This window comes from Ambystoma mexicanum, chromosome 9 (assembly GCF_040938575.1).
Source record: "Ambystoma mexicanum isolate Mex_15411 chromosome 9, UKY_AmexF1_1, whole genome shotgun sequence".
In the NCBI taxonomy this organism is placed as follows: domain Eukaryota; kingdom Metazoa; phylum Chordata; class Amphibia; order Caudata; family Ambystomatidae; genus Ambystoma; species Ambystoma mexicanum.
Window position 1 is genome coordinate 229,005,981 of NC_090931.1, and position 17,599 is coordinate 229,023,579.

The following is a 17,599-nucleotide window of genomic DNA, read 5'->3' on the forward strand; positions in this document are numbered from 1 at the left end:
TCCAATTTGTTTTTTACATGTAGACATATCCTCCAACAATACATCACTTCCTAATATTAAGGTTTGAAAATCAAAGGCAATCCTTTCATTTAGAGCATTTTCGCAAATTCTGCCATACTCGAACCATAATCCCCTCACTCTGGCACAATTCCATAACATATGTTCCAATGTGCCAGTGTCATGGACGCAAGCCCAGCAATCAGAACTGTCAGCCATTCATCTTTTTTCTAACCTTTCTGGTGTCCAACAAACCCTGTTCATGATCTTAATAAGGTGTGACCTCTCAGTCAAACTCAAAGAACAATGCTTGATGTTCGTACACATACGTTATACGTGACCAATGATCCTCATTGATGTCGCTCCCAATCCTCCGACTCCATTCCTCTCTCAACAAATCATTGCTTTTATATTCTCCCACGATGAAGCCATATACACGACTTACCAATCCACACTCTCCCACTTTTGGTTTTTGCCACAGCATTTCAATGTTAAGTCTCATTTCCAAGTCAACCTCACCAATTGCTTTCCTGATTCTTCGATAATCGGCCATGCAGAAATTTGAAATATTACATTTTGATTTTAATTCTCTGGCATTCATCCATCTTCCATTTTCAAAAAGGTCCTCTAACCATTGCTCACCTGCTAGAAAGCACTCAGACCAAAACAAAGTCTTACCCTCCAACTTAATACTCAGATTCAACCAAACAGGGGCCCTAGGATCTCTTAATGCATCAAATCCCAAATAGCTATTCAGACTTTTCCAGGAATTTTGCAGACTTTTAGTCAAGAGAACATTTACACCACAATTTCTCAGTATAGTTGTTAATAAAGCCCTAGGTAATAGTGGACCACTGTTACTGGTTTCAGCACACACCCATTCATCAGGATCTGGTTTTATAAACTCAATCAGGGTTTGTGACATAAAGGCCAAATGATATGCTCTATAATTAGGTACCCCCAAACCCCCCGTTTCTAAGGGCAGTTGTAATTTACTTATTTTTAGACTTGGTGGTTTTTGGTCCCATAAAAAGTTTTGAGTGAGTCTATACGATTCCAGCCAATATTTCTTTTCAATGGCTAGCGGAATCATGCTTAGCACGTAATTTATTCTCGATGTGGAGACCATTTTCAATGCATTTACCTTCCCCCATAAGGATAAATGCAGCATGTTCCATCTCTCTATATCCGTTTTGTATGTAGTGCAAATCACATTCATATTTTCTTTAACAAAGTCACTGATACTTGGTAAAATCCACACTCTTAAGCATAACAATTTTTCTGCACACCACTTAAAACCCCACTGTGTTAAAAACATTCTTGTCGCAGAACGGCACCAAGGGCAGGACCTCTGATTCAGCCCAATTTATTTTATAGCCACAGTATTGATTAAAGGCCAACAAAATATCCAAGTTTGGGCAATGAATGACTCAGATTCTTGAGAACTAATAACAAATCGTCGGCATATAACCATATTTTTTGTTGCAATCCCCAACAACTTACACCCTGAAGGCCTTCTTCTGCTCTCAGTGCTACAGCTAGTGGTTGTATTCCAATGACGAATAATAAAGGGGACAAGGGACATCCTTGTCTTGTACCTCTCTCTAATTCAAACAACTCTGATCTTTGCCCATTGGTGTTCACATCATCCGTGTGTTTGGAATAGAGCAATTTTACCCGAGATATATACTGAATGCCAAATCCCATTTTCTCTAGGACCATAAACATAAATTGCCAATTTACTCTGTCAAAGGCCTTTTCGACGTCTAAAGACAGGACTGCAGAATCCTCTAATGACTCTGTTGCCACAGATATAGTAGGTAGTAGTTTTCTGGAAGTTCTTCTTTCCTTTACAAAACCTGATTGATCTTGATGTACTAATTTTCGCAGTAGATTCTCCAGTCTCAACGCAAGTAGTTTAGCCAATATTTTGTTATTGACATTAATTAGGTTAATTGGTCTATAACTTGAAGCTAGTGTGTCACCCTTGCCTTTTTTTTAAGAACACCAAGATCATAGCATGTCTTGTGGTTGGGGGGAGTAATCCCCTAGAATGGGAAGATGTAAACATGTTCAATAAGAGAGTCAGTGCTGAATTGGGTAACCATTTGTAGAATTCTACCGGTAATCCGTCTGGTCCAGGTGATCTACCAGTATTTAGTTTTCCAATTGCTTTCTTTACTTCATCTAGCGTTATGTTTCCATCTAGATTTTTTTATTCATCCTCATTAATCTTTGGAAGTTGCAGTCCTTCTAGGAACCCTCCATCAGTTGAAGTAATATGAGATTCATTTTTGATTAGGTCTGTGTAGAATGTCTTGAAAACTTCATTAATTTCTTTTGGCTTGAAAGTGATTTGCCCATCCATCCCTCTGATAGATGTAATTGTGCGTTCTGACTCTCTTTTTCTCAACCTAAATGCCAGCCATCGATCGCATTTTTCTCCTCTTTCCAAATAAGTGCATTTCTGCTGAAAGTACTTATCCGCTCGATCTGAAATTAGGGTTTTCAATTCCATCTTCAATTTCTTTAGTTCTTGGACCATAACTGAATTTGCTGGATAAGCCATCAAGTTCCTAGAGATATCTTTAATTTTTTATTCCAATTCTAGATGTCTTTTGTCAAAGTTTTTCTTCAAACCACTTGCCAAACTGATGAGCATACCAGATACTGTACACTTGAACGCTTCCCATGCAATATCCAGCCTGACCTCCCCTGTGCAGTTTTCTGTCACAAAGTAATCACTTTCTGTGGAACGTTTGTCCATCTCATCCTGGTTGTCCAACAACATGGTATTTAGTCTCCAAGTATGCTGTTTGTTTAATGCAAAGTCTAGTTTCAGATCCATAGTACCATGGGCATGGTCAGTCAATACTATGTTTCCAATTCTGGTTGTCAAATAGTTTTCAGAAACTCTACCAGACGTTAAAAGCATGTCCAACCTTGAATATGTCGCATGTGCTCTGGAATAGAAGGTGTATTCTCTGGCTGCGGTATTTTCCATCCTCCAACCATCTTTCAGATTGTGCTCCTCCAATAGATCTTTCAATGCCCTAGAGTGCATGTCAATATTTCTATTTCGTCTTGAACTGATCCTATCCATGCCCCGATCTAGAACCGTATTGAAATCCCCACCCAAAATCATATTTCTTGACCCTAGATTTTGTATGATTTGGGCAACTTTCCTGAAAAAAGTACCGTCATCCACTGTTGGCGCATATATATTACAGAAAATAACCTCTGTGCCTTGAGTATTGGTCAAAATTGCAACAATTCTACCCTCTCCCTCATTCACTTCTTTCAGTACTTTAAATGGGGCGTTTTTTCTAATCAAGATTGCCACACCTCTAGATCTTGAGTTAAACGTGGACCCATACACTCTCCCAACCCACCCTTTCCTCAGATCATCCATTTCCTTCTTTATGAGATGCGTCTCTTGAATAAGACACACATCGCCTTTTAGATCATTTAAATATGTCATAACTTTGTTTTTTTTTGTACATTGTTTAAGCCATTTACATTCCATGTGACCACTCTTAAGTCATCACCCATTTTCAAATTCAGAATGTGCTTAAATAGTGGCCCCTGATCACCTATACAATAAGTAGATGTGAACCCCACCCCACCCACTCCAAGGTAGATGCAAAACACAAAGAACAGCGTAAAATATGGACTTGTATACCACATTCCAAGGTGTCCAGCGCCTTGGGCACCTCTCCTAAATTAACTGAACTCTAAACAATTGGAACTCACTTACTAAAAATACCAACAACAAACCCAGTACCTCACCTGAGTTGGCCCATTTCAAAGATATCATACCCCACATTCAAATTGAAAATACCTGGACCACCTGATGAATATATCTTGATCTACTTGAGATAAGCATTAATAGAGCCGACTTGAGATCATTCATTTTCAGATTTGCTTTGAAGTTATTCTGTTAGTAATCTTTATCAAGCATTTCTTGATCATTGCATTTGCTTGTGGTTCTAGGGTAAGCTCATTTTCCATTAGGATTAAAAGGTTTTTTACTATTTTGGATGGCATGGGCGCTGTACCTAGTTCTGCGAGCCATGGGATGCATTGGTTGCTTCCCTGGTTTTTGTAAATAATCATGATTTCTGTCTTGCCTGGGGTGACTTTGAGGCTGCTTGTGTTCATCCATTCGTAGAGTTCTTTGAGACAGTCTACTAGAGTTGTGTTCTCCTCTTGTACATCTTCGATTTTGTAGATGATTTGGGTGTCATTTGCGTAGTTGTAGCAGGTGAGGCCATGCCTTTTGATGAGGTTGATTAGTGGAGTCATGTAGATATTGAAGAGTGGGAATAGGGAAAATCCTTGTGGTACTCCACAGGTGGTATCCCGTGGCATGATAATAATAATAATAATAATAATAATAATAATTAATAATAATTATTATTATTATTAATTATTATTATTATTATTATTAAAAGCCTAATTATTATTATGATATGAATGGTTTTATCCATACTGCTTGTTCTTTCAGATGCAAACAATTTAATCCAGAGCAGCGCAGTGTTGATGATCCCTATTTCTTCCAGTCTCTTGATGAGGATGTTGTGGCTGACTGTCGAACACTGCAGAGAGGTCAAGTAGTATCAGTGCAGAGTTTGTGTTGGAATCTAGATAGAGAGAAGTGACATCACTGTCCCTCTCATGGGTCTGAAGCCGACTTGTGTCTGGTCCAATAGTTGGTGGTTTTCTACGTGTTACAGTGTTTGTTCGTAGACATAGGTCTCTAGGAGTTTTGCTGGACAGGTAATATTTGATATTGGTCTGTAGTTAGAGAGGTCTTCTACATCGCCCGTTGTATCCTTGAGGAATGGTTTGATGTACGCAGATATGAAAGCCTGCGGTACTCTCCCCGTTGAGAGCAATTGGTTGAAGAGGTTTCTGTGGCATTCCAATAGCATGCCCGGTGTAATCATTGATTTCTAGAGGTCTGGTGGGCAGGGGTTCATTGGGGAGCCTGCTTTGTTGCTATGTTTCACCAGCTTCACGAATCTCTCTACTGATAATTGGGTGAAGCTTTTCAGCTTGTTCTGTGGTTCCAGGGTAGGTGGGGCATGGTGCATGGTCTGTTTGATTGGTCTGCTTTGTATGAAACGATGTATGTCAGTGGTTTTATTTTTTAAGTGGTCTGCAAGGTCACTGCTCAGTTTTTGGGAAGGTACTGGTGCGTTACATCCAAGTAAGTTTCTCATCTCATTAATGATGTTGAACATTTCCTTCTGGGTATTGGTAGCTTTTGTGATCCGGTTGTCATAGTATTTCTTTTGGGCTTTGAGAATTTCTTTTTTGTACGCTTGGATTTGTTTTGATAATTTATTCTTTTGTCTGGTTATAGTTTTTCCCCCATTCTAGTTCAAGTTTCCGCTTAGTTTTTTTCATTGTATTGAGGTGGGTGTAAACGATCTTGCCATTGCTTTCTTTTCTTATGGGATGAAGGGTTTATTTGGGGAGATGCTGTCTATTTTTTCAGCGATCCATTTCTGGATTAGGTCTGCTTTATTGTCTAGGTCGGTTCTGTCCAGGTTTGCGGTTGATGGTTTGAAGGATTCCAGTTCTTTTAAGTTACTACTTTCAATGGTATTCCAGTTCCTTTTCCAGTTCACAGGAAGCTCTTATGGCTGTTTGTGTGTATTAGCTGGTAGTTGAATCATGAATGGTATAATGAGAGGGTCGTTCAATAGTATTTGCATTGGTGGCACAGTTGAGATCAGTTTTTTGTTGGCGAAGACTGGGTCAAGAGTGTGTCCTGCTGCGTCCGTCTAACCATTTCATTGTACCAAGCTGCTTGATTAGGGATTTTTGTGAGTTTGCATTCTCTTCGTCAAACCATATGTTGAAGCCCCCAAGGATTATCAGGTGATTGTGTTTGATGGCCAGGTTTGTGATGGCTTCTATGAAGGGGTCTACAAAGGTTGCCTCATATGTCGGTGGTCTATTAATGTAACGCTCACCTGAAAACTCTGCGGGAACCTTATGGAACTCCAACTGACTTCTACCTTCCTGGGAACTAGACACTGAATTTCTGTGAAGAAAATAACAATTTTCCCTTCCTTAGTTTTCTCTTGTAAAACAGAAGGTCAAAACTGGTAATATGGGAGCCAGCAAATATCTCACCTTGGTATTTAATTAGTTGAGCTCTCCATCCTGTTCTATACAGGGGCGCAAGTTCTGAAGATGGGATACTGGATAACAGTTTCTTTTGAAAGGGACTAAATGGCACTAAAACAATGACATAAACCCTATGCTATTTGAACCTAAAAGGGGGCAATAAGCTGAGGTGTAATGCAAGTGTAGAATTACAGAAAAAACTACCTCACTACGCTACGAGACGGAAACAGGAAAATACCTTATCACTGAGCGTAATATGAACCTTAGTGTGACCAAAAATATCTGACTAGAAAATCAGCTTCCAAGACAAAACTCCACAGGAAAGGGCGCGAACCCGCTAAAAACAACGTAATATCCTGAAAATGCGTGAGGAATTCAAATAACATTCATACACAATTTCAATGTATCTGATAAGGCAACAAAGCAACAAAAACGAAGCAAATGCATTTGCATATAATAGGTGTACTTGCGTGAGAGAAGACTACTACGAACTGAGAGATGAGGAGACCGCTATGACAGGACTTCAACTATGGACTGTGACTGAGCCGGGAACGGCAGCAACTGGAAAACACAGGAAGGGAGCTGATAACTAATTAAAGTTACTCAAGGAATTAATGGAATTTTCTGTGGACAAGGTATATTGAGCGGTGACAGGGAACAGAGGTACGCGGCGAGCGTTCAGTCTGAACTCAGACAAACGACGCGAAGCGTGAGCCTCCTGAGGGGCGGGGCTTAAATAGCTGGCACATGAAAACAACTAGACCCGCTAACTAACTGACCAGAGGCGCCACCTAGCGGCCATTAAAGAAACTCAACCAACCATTAATATGGGGAGTTAGAATCAATAACTAGCTAGGGCAAATAAATTCCCTATGAACCTGCAACTCTTAGGACAAGTATGGGAAAATAAACTAACCTGTGGTCATGACAGTACCCCTCCTCAAGGACTCTCCTCCCGGTTTATTGGGGTGATTCTGATGAAACCTTTTTAACAATCTAGTGGCATGTATGTTTTCTTTAGGTTCCCAGGATCTATCTAAGGGACCGTAACCCTTCCAGTCAATCAGATAAAAAACCTTGTGCCTGACAATCTTGGAGTCTAAAATATCCTTCACTTCATATTCAGATTGATTGTCTTCAAACTCAACGGGAGCAGGAGCTGGTTCTAAACGAGTATCTGGCGTTACTGGTTTCAGTAAAGACACATGAAAAACTGGATGAATTCGCATCTTCCGAGGAAGGGTAAATTTCATTGCCACTGGGTTGATGATGGCTTCTATGGAGAACGGACCCAAAAATCGAGGAAGAAATTTCTTTGAACCTTTCAACATCAAATTTCTGGAGGATAGCCACACAGAGTCTCCGACTTGAAACCTAGGAGCTACACTTCGATGGCGGTCAGCAAACTTCTTCTGACTTTCCTTGGCTGCGGACAAGCTAGCTTGAGCCCTAGTGTGGGCCGTTGAGATGAATTCATGGAGAGTTTTCACAGCAGGCTTCTCTAAAGGTTCTGGAGGGTCAAAGGCTGAAGTTCGAGGATGTTTGCCATGTAATGTATAGAATGGAGTAAGCCCAGTAGAGGAATGAGTTGAATTGTTGTAAGCATATTCTGCCACCCACAATATATCCAACCAAGAGTCTTCTGTTTGGTGAAGCATGCATCGTAAATACTGTTCTAAGGTCTGGTTGGTGCGCTCCGTCTGACCATCAGTTTGGGGATGATGGCTGGTGGATAGTCGAACATCAATCTTGGCCAGAGCACAACATTGCCTCCAAAATTTAGAAACAAATTGACTACCTCGATCTGAGATTACAATGGAGGGAAAACCATGCGCCTTAACAATATTCTCCAGAAATATCTTGGCCAATCCAGAAGCTGTCGGAAGTCCTTGGACTGCGATAAAATGTGCCATCTTGGAGAATAAGTCAACCACCACTAGAATGGTGTCAAAACCCCTACATGGAGGAAGATCGGTAATAAAATCCATTGACACGGTATGCCAAGGACTCGGTGGTACATCCAAAGGTTGAAGAACACCGGCCGGTCTTTTCTTAGTATTCTTATTTTGTGCACAGGTTCAACAGGTTTGAATAAATTGAATGACATCTTTGCGCCATGTAGGCCACCAGTAGTGTCTCTTGATTTTTTCCAAAGACTTTGTGACCCCTGGATGTCCCTCAATCAAGGAGCTATGGTAGTTAGCAATTACTTGTCTTCTCAATTCTTCAGTAGGTAGGTACAAGCGATTTTGATAATGCGGGATATCCTCCTGCAGGGTGAATTGATCGCCTCGATTTGTCCAGGTAAGCAGCTCTTCAGGAACCACATTCCTCTTGACTTCCTTACGCAGTTCTTCATAAAAAGGGTCTGAAGTGTTTAGCAATCCTAAAACCCTGTCTCCAGCAATGATGTTGTTTGGAACTTGGGGAACAAAGGTCTCATCTTCATTGCCAATCCGGGACAAGGCGTCGGCCTTCCCATTTCGAACTCCTGGCCGAAAAGTGATGACAAAGTCGTACTCTGCGAAGAATAAAGCCCATCGCAGTTGTCTAGCCGATTGGGCCTTGACTGAGCGGAGATACTGCAAGTTTCGGTGGTCGGTAAGGATGGTGACTGTGTGTTGGGCACCTAGCAAATAATGTCTCCATTCCTTTAAGGCGCACTTGATTGCCAACAGTTCCCTGTCGGTAATGGTATAATTTCGTTCTGCAGCTGAAAATCTTTTCGACCAAAACGCCACTGGATGCAAAACTTGAGTCTGTGGATCTCGTTGAGACAAAACAGCCCCCATGGCAGCACTCGAGGCATCTGTCTCTACAATAAAAGGTAAGTCAGGACGAGGATGTCTCAAAATAGGAGCCTCAGTAAACTTGGACTTGAGAGTCTGAAAAGCAACGGTGGCCTCTGGTGTCCAGGCAAACATCTGGTTCTTTTTAAGCAAAGACGTGATTGGATGAACCAACTGCGAGAAATTTTCCACAATTCTTCTATAGAAATTTGCAAAACCTAAAAAACTTTGGACTCCTTTCACCGAAGTTGGAACTGGCCATGAAAGAATCGCCTCTACCTTACGAACATCCATCTTCACTCCTTGAGAGGACAGCACAAACCCTAGAAACTCTACTTCAGGAACATGAAATGAACACTTTTCCATCTTCACAAAAAGGGAGTGCTCTCGCAATCTTTTCAAAACTGCTGAAACGTGATTCACATGCTCCGAGGGGGTTGCTGAAAAGATCAAGATATCGGCAATATATACTACTGCGCAGACATCGAGCAAATCTTTCAAAACGTCATTCATAAAGCACTGAAATGCTGCTGGAGCGTTGCATAACCCGAATGGCATGACTTGGTATTCGAAGAGGCCATACTTTGTGCGAAAGGCAGTCTTCCACTCGTCGCCTTCCTTCACTCGGATCAGGTGATACGCCCCTCTAAGATCCAGCTTGGTGAATATCTGAGATCCTTTAATTTGGTCCAACAAATTTGAAATGAGGGGAATAGGATATTGATTCTTGACAGTAATCTGGTTGAGTGCTCGGTAATCGATGCAAGTTCTGAGATCGCCTTCCTTTTTTGCAACAAAAAAAAGAGGCGAAGCAGCAGGAGACTTAGAGGGTCGGATGAAACCGTTGGCTAAGTATTGGTCTAAGTATTTCTTTAGGTGAGCATCTTCTTTCTCCGTTAGTGAATAAATCCGACTACACGGAATTTCACTTCCAGGAAGAAGATCAATCTGACAATCATAGGGCCGATGTGGAGGAAGCTCCTCGGCCAATTTCTCTTCAAAGACGTCTCGAAATTCTGCATACTCGTGAGGTAGTAAACCGATGATTCCTAACGTTGATACAGAGACCTTCTCCATTAAACGGGAATCATCCTGGGTGTTTGTTTTACAGCAAGATTCTCTACACTTAGCAGCAAAGGTCAAAGACCGAGTTCGCCAATCAATCCTTGGGTTATGTTTCTCCAACCAGGGTAAGCCAAGTATAATTTGGAGTTGGGGAGCGCTAATAAGGTCGAACGTGATTCTCTCTTCATGTTTTCCCTGACAAAACATAATAAGGTTCTCCGTGCATTGAGTAACAGGACCTGAAGCCAAGGGCGTACCATCGACTGCTGATACATTTTCAGCTTCGTGCTTGTTCGTACGAGGAAAACCCATCCTAGTTGCCAAATCGATATCCATATAATTCCCAACTGCTCCACAATCGATGTAGGCTTGCAAAGTCTGCATTCTGGTGGGCTGTTTCGTACTGGATAAGGTAATGGGAAAAACAAAATGTGAGGTCACCAAACCTTTTTCCATGCTCGACAAGTTGACCTCTACACTTGTCGGGCAATGGAGTTTTCCGAACCCGAGTCCTTCTTGTCTGGGTTAACACCTCCAATAGGCTTCCTGGAAGGTTTAATAGGACACTCCTTGAGAAAATGACCAGCCTTACCACAGTAAAGACACAACTGTTGTTGGCGTCTCTTGTCTCTTTCAGCTTGTGATATCGGTCCTCTGACGGCTCCCAACTGCATGGGTTCAACGGAACTCTCTGAACTGGTTCTCAACTGATTTTCCTTGGGGCGCACAAAATAAGTTCTGTTTTCTGAACGAGAGCGATCCATTCTTCTGTCTTGCAATCTTTGGTCAAGTTGTACCGTTAGATCAATGAATTCTGCAATTCCTTCTGGAGGATTCACCACCTGAGCCAGGACGTCCTTCAATTCATTACGTAATCCTCTCTGAAATAAGGTGGTTCTTTTCTCTGTGGGCCAATTTGTTTCTGCCACCAATCTGTTAAAGGTTGCTACATATGCCAACAATTCCTGGTTACCTTGGCGAAGTGAAAGCAACTCATTATCCAGAGCCTGACCCTGAGCAAGACGTGCAAACAATTTCTCCATCTCCTTCTGAAAATCTACAAGATTTCTCAAAATCGGATCATCCCTATTTACTAACGGGATTGACCAATCAGCTGCATAACCACCCAAATAGGATAATATAAACGCTACCTTGGCCTGATCAGAAGGAAATACCCCAGGGCGACAGAGGAAATGAAGCTGGCATTGGTTGAGAAAAACCGCAAACTTCTTAGGATCTCCTAGAAAGCGTTCAGGAGGAGCTAATGGGATATTGCCGGGAACAATTACTTGAACTGGTGAGGGAGGCGTGACTGAAACGGGGGCAGATGCACTGGCAGAAGGCAAGGGAGTTTGACCCGCTTGGGCTTGCAACATCTGACGAGCTAACTCCTCAGTGCGATCCCGGTTAACAATTAATTCTCTCCGGAGAGCACTGGTTTCTGAGCGGGCTGCATGGACCTCAGCCCTTAGTTCTCCCAATAACTGAGCCAACTGGTCTACTTCTGGAGTTTCCATAATGTCCAGGCAGAGTATTTTTTTTTTAAAAGTGGCTTCGCGTTCTGTAACGCTCACCTGAAAACTCTGCGGGAACCTTCTGGAACTCCAACTGACTTCTACCTTCCTGGGAACTAGACACTGAATTTCTGTGAAGAAAATAACAATTTTCCCTTCCTTAGTTTTCTCTTGTAAAACAGAAGGTCAAAACTGGTAATATGGGAGCCAGCAAATATCTCACCTTGGTATTTAATTAGTTGAGCTCTCCATCCTGTTCTATACAGGGGCGCAAGTTCTGAAGATGGGACACTGGATAACAGTTTCTTTTGAAAGGGACTAAATGGCACTAAAACAATGACATAAACCCTATGCTATTTGAACCTAAAAGGGGGCAATAAGCTGAGGTGTAATGCAAGTGTAGAATTACAGAAAAAACTACCTCACTACATTACGAGACGGAAACAGGAAAACACCTTATCACTGAGCGTAATATGAACCTTAGTGTGACCAAAAATATCTGACTAGAAAATCAGCTTCCAAGACAAAACTCCACAGGAAAGGGCGCGAACCCGCTAAAAACAACGTAATATCCTGAAAATGCGTGAGGAATTCAAATAACATTCATACACAATTTCAATGTATCTGATAAGGCAACAAAGCAACTAAAACGAAGCAAATGCATTTTAATATAATAGGTGTACTTGCGTGAGAGAAGACTGCTACGAACTGAGAGATGAGGAGACCGCTATGACAGGACTTCAACTATGGACTGTGACTGAGCCGGGAACGGCAGCAACTGGAAAACACAGGAAGGGAGCTGATAACGAATTAAAGTTACTCAAGGAATGAATGGAATTTTCTGTGGACAAGGTATATTGAGCGGTGACAGGGAACGGAGGTACGCGGCGAGCGTTCAGTCTGAACTCAGACAAACGACGCCAAGCGTGAGCCTCCTGATGGGCGGGGCTTAAATAGCTGGCACATGAAAACAACTAGACCCGCTAACTAACTGACCAGAGGCGCCACCTAGCGGCCATTAAAGAAACTCAACCAACCATTAATATGGGGAGTTAGAATCAATAACTAGCTAGGGCAAATAAATTCCCTATGAACCTGCAACTCTTAGGACAAGTATGGGAAAATAAACTAACCTGTGGTCATGACAATTAAGGAGTAGCAATGTGAGCTTTGCGTTTTAGTTCGCCCTCAGGTGAAGGACAGGGGATTCGCAGTTTCTGATGTTCAGCGAGTCATTTGTTTTTATTTTCAGTTGTTCTTTGCATACTATTGCAAGTCCTCCTCCTCTTTTTCCTTTTCTGTTTACCCGTGTGCATTTGAAGTTGTCGGGTAGACAGCTGTGTAGTGTGACTTTGTAGTTGTCACCTAACCAGGCTTCTGTGATGAATAAGATTTTGGTTCCACCTAGTGTTATGGTGATACATGAAGTGAGGGTGTCATTTTCCCTTATTCCTTCTGGATGTTTCTGGTCTTTTCCTGTGTGGTCCCGGTATCTTGCTGGAGCATCTAGCATTGTTGGTGGTTGTGAATTGTTCTGTTGGGTGGCCCGTCGCAAGGTATGGTATTAGGTATAAAGATTTTCTCCTTTTAGAGTTTTTTTCTATTTTCTGTCATGCTTATGGGTGTGTGTTCCGTTGTCGTGTCTGTGTTTGTTGGCATGATGCCATGGTGTGGTTCCATTTCATTTATTCCTTCTCCTAGTTTTCTCTCGTATCGTCCCGTTCTATGTTGTGGAGTATTGTGTCTACTCATTTAATGAGTTTGCGTTTTTGTGTTTCAGCCGAAGGCGACCTTGCCAGCTGGCAAGACTTTCCTGAGTTTTGTTTTGGTTGTAGTTGTCCTTCGGCATCTTTGTGGTTTTCGGTGGCCTGCGGTTATGGATGTGGGGGATGTGGTCGAGGGGGGGCTTACTGTCCGACAGCTAGCAGATTGGGTATGGAGGGGATTTGAAGGCAGAGGTGGATGGTGCTTCCTGGGTGCGTGCCTTAGGTGTCCTTATTCTTTAGGTTATCCCTAAAATTCGGAGTACTGTGGGGGTGGTGGACCCTTATTATGTGGAGACATGATTCTGCTGTTGTTTCACTCGTAGCACAGCTGTAATGCTAGAGTGCAGCTCAGGCTGGACGCAGTAGAGGCGGTGGAGCACCTAGAGCTGGGAGCACGGTGCTAGATGGAGAGAAGGGTGTCTAAATTTCTGGATAGAGGGAAAAACGGCTACATTTCAAACAACAGCAAATGCAAAACACCTAGATTTGAGCTTCCTGGATAGAGAGAAAAAAGCATACGTTTCAGACGCTGCAGTAAATGCAAAACACCCAGATTTGCGATTGCAGGATGGGGGGGAACATCTAATTTCAAACACAACAGCAAATGCAATACCCCTAGATTCAAGTTTCCTGGTTAAAGGGGAAAGAGGATACATTTCAAGACACAGCAGCAAATGCCAAGCAGCATGATTGATCCCCTAACAGATTAATATAAAGCACCGCAAGTGGCTGCCGAAGGAAAGCACACACACACGTTAGAATAGCAGAAAATCCAATAGATGAAATTGTGCTTTCAACAGTGGCCCACTACTACGTGATGGAAAACAATGGTCATATATTCCAGGCACAATTAGATAGGGCCACTTCCTTGGCACATCCAGACAGAGACGACATGCCAAGGCCACACACAGACTGGCAGATAAGGCCACAGGTCTGGGAACTGGAAGTGAGTAACTTCTTTAAACTGGATAATACCCATTCGCCCACCTTTCCCCACCGCATACCTTGGCACTGCATAAAAGTGCCTGGGGTCGGATGAGAAAACAGCCGACCAATCGAATTGCGCTCTTATCGACTAGTGTTGTAGAGTGCCAACCAATGGCATGGTAGATTGAAATGCATCTAGGAGGAGTTATTAGTTGTGAAAGAACCAAAAGTAAAAGGTTCACTGATAGGCAACTATATGTCCTATGTTCCACTAACAAATTGAGTGAGAGACCAGAATTTGTTTTTAAATTACTAACTATGACATCGGCAATGATGATTATCTGGTTATTCCTCTGGTTTATAACTGTGTTATTCCTATCACCATTTTGAAATGGTCCTTTGTATCAGAATAAAACTGGGTTTGCTCGTGCACTAGGAGTTACTCAGTTTGAGTTTTTCTCCTATTGGTGTACTTGGGACTATCTAAAGAGTATCCCACTATCGCCATCGCTAACTGCGTCTTTCTCTCTCTCTCTCTGTATTTCTACCTGTCTTCTCCTTCCCTCAGTCTCTCTCTATTGTTTCTATCTCCTTCTCTTTCTCCTGTGCAGGCTCTGTGAGCTGGAGGGGCTATGACCACTTACAAATTATTTTAAAAAATGCAAAACTCCCAAGTTGATTTAAACATGTAGTGTTAATTAAGTGAATATATTTTCCAGTGCATTCCTTGAACTCCAGGAAATATAATCTGTATGGGTAAAAGTGGGCATCTCAGATGGCCACCTTCGTATCCCCTTTGCAAAGAAATTTAGAGAAGGGTCAATAAGGACGCTTCTTTTCATCAGACTACATTTTAAATAACATCATTACCAACTTCACACAATCCATTCATTGCTCAAAACATGGATGGAAATGAAATAAAGCAAGTTCTAGAAATACCAGCAGCTTTTCTGAAATAATGCAAACAGCATTTCAGAATGTTCATCAATGTTTGCCATCTTGGCAGCATTCTTGTAGTAAGGCAGGATGCAGGGATTGCCACTATGATAACGATAATTACCACCCGCAAAAATCCCGGGAATCAATCTACCTGAGACCTTTATTCCGATCCAGGCTGTTTCCTATCTTGATGACTACTTGCAGTAATTACTGTTCACGCTTGCAGTCATCTGGTAAATCTGCCCATTGTAAGATTACCTAGGATAACGCATTAATGGGTGGATATTGGCCCTCATTACAACCTTGGCGGAGGACCATGGTGCTATTAGCACCATGGTCCATGCCGCTAAGGTTACGATTCCGCCATGGTGGATGGCGCAATTACCGCCCCATTCCAAGGTGAGTGGGGCGGTAATTCCCCATTCACTATTTGCCCTTCCCCATTCCCATTTTTGCCCCCATAGGGCATAATGGGAATGGGGAAGGCGCTAATTACGGCACCGTAAATTACGGTGCCGTAATTAGCTCCAAAGTCCCTTTGCGGGTTGGATTTTTAACGCCTGCTAAAAGCAGGCGTTAAACACCAACCCGCAAAGGGACACTTGTAATCAGGCGTTAAGGGTTAACGGCGCCGACGGCGCCGTTAAACCCTTAACGCCTGAGTTGTAATGAGGGCCATTGACTTGGTTATGATGCATTTCCAGAGACGGTTTATCCATCTCTGTACAGGGTTGGCATTTCAGATGCATTTCAGGTGCTCACTATTTCATCCCCGTTTTTGAATCCCTAAAAAATGTGGGCTGTGTGAAATGAAAATTATCCTTGGAGTGGGGTTTACAAATTTTATCGACCTTTTGCATGGAAGATTTTTAATGAAGTAATTCACTTCATAATCAAGCGGTATTTACCACATGTCAAATTCCAAAAATTGCATGTTCACGGCCTATGTTATAATGAATCCCTATATTTGGCATGTATCTCTTTAATATAAATTAACAATGTACATCATGAATATTTTATTTAAAAAAGCATTTAACCTTTTCTTTTTTTCCATTGTCGTATGGTCTCATTCATGTAAAATATTTACAAAATACTTTTTTTTAGATATGTATGTTAAATATATATTTTGTGTATGTATATATGCATACATGTGTGTGTGTGTGTGTGTGTGTATTATAGTGCGGCGGTGCCAGGACTATAGTTGAGTTGAGCACTATAATTAAATTGAGTGTCAGGTTCCACAGGAAAGCTGAAAATTTAATTCCTAATAACTTGACTTGCATGACGTATTTGGCTGATATTTTGCAACAAAATGTTGTCACATCCCTCGTCCCGTGAAAAAAAAAATGCCATTTGGAGGAGAAAAAGGATGAAAGGAAGATAGTGTTTTAAAATATACAGTGGACACGGCCAAAGGCCCTGGGCTAGAGTCCCAAAAGATGGTATCAGGTATTAATATCGCCACATATATGGTCGCCGTAAATAATATCGCTGGGAAAATGTCGTGGCGATATTATTTGGGTGACCATATATGGCGACAGAGGCAAAAAAAATAAAAAAAAGTGGGGGTTGCGGGGGTGTCCCCCGCATGTTCCATGCAATAATGTCGCCACAAAAAACGACAATTTTTCGGCGATATTTTTGCATGACAATATTTTTGTGGCGACATTATTACATGGATCCCAAAAGACATGTATAATGGCCACGGCAAAGGTCTGTGGTCACCTAGTGGGTCGAAATTGAAACACATTAGGGGGAACATGTATAGTGGTCACAGCTAAATGCTGTGGTCACGTGCGAAGGACATGGCTAGCGCCCAGTAGTATTTCAAAATATACAGTGCACATGGCCCTGACGGCCCTGGCTTGTGGGCCCGAAAGATATGGATAGAATGGCCGTGGCCACCTAGTGGTCCAAAAGAAACATATTGCGGGAACATGTACAGTGTACACGGCCAAAGGATGTAGCCACTGGTGATCGTCAAAGGTCATCGCTAGTGGGCCGTAAAAAGTATGGTATAACAAAACCTTTGAAATTCACTGAAAAAAACCTTAGTTATGGTGCAGTTAGGTTGTGCAGATTTAACGTTACAAAACCCTTGAAATACAGCAAGATGTGGAAAGTGATGACCAGCTTAACTCGGCGCGTTCCCATTGAAAAGCCCAAAAGCACATACATATTATAAGCGAAGGGATTCACAATGACATACAAAATTGAATTATGGGGGATATGGCATTATGGGAGACATCAATGGGAGCGCGTCACGTTAACATGACTTCCCACATCTGCTGAATTTCAAGGGTTTTGTTGCGTTAACTCTTTGCAACATAACTGCACCTTAACTAAGGATTCAGTGAATATATATATATATATATATATAAAATAAGCCATTGCATTGAACTAAGAGTGATTTATTCATTGTTTGTGTGATCACCACATGACCTTTATACACTGCAGTTGC

The 17,599-nt window shown here is 41.9% G+C and overlaps 1 protein-coding gene across 3 annotated transcripts in view; it reads right to left on the reverse strand.

The window, feature by feature from the left end:
• Positions 1-17,599, reverse strand: part of LOC138487895 (NXPE family member 1-like) — an 852,485-nt gene that overhangs the window by 233,516 nt on the left and 601,370 nt on the right. The window lies entirely within an intron of this gene.